At 42.0% G+C, this 2,500-nt stretch overlaps 1 protein-coding gene across 1 annotated transcript in view; it reads right to left on the bottom strand.

The window, feature by feature from the left end:
* Positions 1-2,500, bottom strand: part of septin8a (septin 8a) — a 15,266-nt gene that overhangs the window by 10,587 nt on the left and 2,179 nt on the right. The window lies entirely within an intron of this gene.

The following is a 2,500-nucleotide window of genomic DNA, read 5'->3' as shown; positions in this document are numbered from 1 at the left end:
CTTGGAAAGAGCGTGAGATCAGCAGATGGACACACAAAGACCTCCGATAGAGAACTGCAGCTCATACACACACACACACACACACTACACACACACACACACACACTACACTACACCACACACAACACTACACTACACCACACACACACAATACCACACACTACACCACACACACACACACACACACTACACACACACACACACACACACACTACACAACACTACACTACACCACACACACACAATACCACACACTACACCACACACACACACACACACACTACACACACACACACACACACACACACACACACACACACACACACAACACTACACCACACACACAACACTACACTACACCACACAATACCACACACTACACCACACACACACACACACACACACTACACCAAACAACACCACACACACAATACCACACACTACACCACACACACACACGACACTACACACACACACGACTACACTACACACACTAGACTACACTACACACACGACACTACACACACTAGACTACACTACACACACTAGACTACACTACACACACACAAGACTACACAACATACACACACACACACTACACCACACACACACACACACGACACTACACACGACACTACACACACACACGACACTACACACACTAGACTACACTACACACACTAGACTACACTACACACACACAAGACTACACAACATACACACACACACACACTACACCACACACACAAAACACTACACACCTGACCATGTACTCTTTAATACCATGTATTAATGTACATATGACCAAGAGTACATGACCATGTACACTTTGTACTCTGCTAATAGAGCAGGAGGTGCAGATGGTCCTGATTTGATCCTACTGAGGCATCAGAACAACACAATGCAGTCTAACCTAAAAATATATCAGTGTGCTTCTGCTCTCTTGCACACACACACACACACTTTTTTGGCTTTGTTTACTTTTCTGCTCTGTTATATTTTTGGCCAGAGAATGAACGTATTTCATGTGTGTTTCCTTTCACAACCTCTCACTTGCTTATTTTGTTATTTTGGTTTCCTCGATCAGTAAGACGAACAATCTAAATCCAAAAGCATTTCGCTCTGACTCGGACTCCGGATCAGACTGACAGAGGTGTGAAACACACTTAGACCTTTACGGTGCTCTAACAGAACTCTATCTTTATATTCAGCTGATTTGAAGTGAAAGTAACAGCTACCAGAAACAGCCGCAGTGTAATTTCCCCTTCAGTCAACTGGATTTTCTGACGGGTTTCATTTTCTTCACAAACTCTTAAAGCTGCTGAATGATCCGATCCTCACCGAGGACAGATGTTGATGGACGATGAACAGCACAAATGTCCAAGCTCAGATTAGACTAACCACTGAAGATCAGACTGACGATCTCTAAATGACGATCTCAGTCAGTTCTGTTCTGGACATCAAGACGGAGTGGACATGGACTCGGCATTACAAGAGACAGAGTTAGGATTAACTGCTAATCTTCTTATTCTCTCCACACAACACACACTCACACGGACCATCTGAAGACGCTCAAATGAAGCAGACTGTTTTAAAAAACATCACGATAACCGAACGCTTCCTCCAACAACATACTAGATTTATTCTCTAATGAAACCGACTGCAGCTCCGGACGGTTTAAACTGTACAAATGTTAAGATCCAAAACAAAACATCTCACATCTATACACATGTCCTTCTGCTGCTTCCTGAACAGAGAGCTGGACAACATTAGATATATTCAGATCAAATTCTCAGAAAATGTTTTTTTAGCTGTGATTCCATTCTGTGTGTTAATGTAGTTCCTTCTGAAACAGGAAATCAGAATGATGTTGAAGTGTTTGACTTTATTTACAGAATAGTTTTCAAAATAAGCCACGCCCCCAGCTAATCTAAACAAACGTGACCGCGAGCTAGCTAAACAGTGGGAGCCTTTTACTGATGTACTGAAGGAGAACTTCCTCACACTGTATAAAGAGAGAATTCTCTCAGTCTGAGGAGGAAACGTGTTCCAGCAGAGAAGAATCACCAGTCACATAACGGACACCTCAAACAAACTCCGCTCACTTTACAAACTCCATCAATTATCACAAACTGAGCAATAATTTAAAAAAGGAAGTGTGTGTGAAGAGACTCACAAAAACAAAGATGAACCATGTTCACTGCTAACGAGCTGCTGCTGTAGAGTAAGACACGCCCCTGGGGGGCGGGGCATGTAGAGTTCTATTTAGATGATCATGTAGTTTGCTTTACACAACAAAAAGAAACACGCTGTTTTGCACATCAAGAAAAGTGAAAAATATTTCTGTTTCTGAGGAAAAGCTGCATCAGTCTCAGCAGCTGAATGAATGTCAAGAGGAAATGGACTTTAGATGATTTAGTGGTTTAAGAACTAAACATCAGTTCATTTATCTTAAACACAACACACACACACATACATATACACACACACACATATACAC

The sequence above is a fragment of the Tachysurus vachellii genome, chromosome 17 (genome assembly GCF_030014155.1).
Source record: "Tachysurus vachellii isolate PV-2020 chromosome 17, HZAU_Pvac_v1, whole genome shotgun sequence".
Classification (NCBI taxonomy): domain Eukaryota; kingdom Metazoa; phylum Chordata; class Actinopteri; order Siluriformes; family Bagridae; genus Tachysurus; species Tachysurus vachellii.
This window is presented reverse-complemented; position numbering and strand designations above follow the sequence as displayed.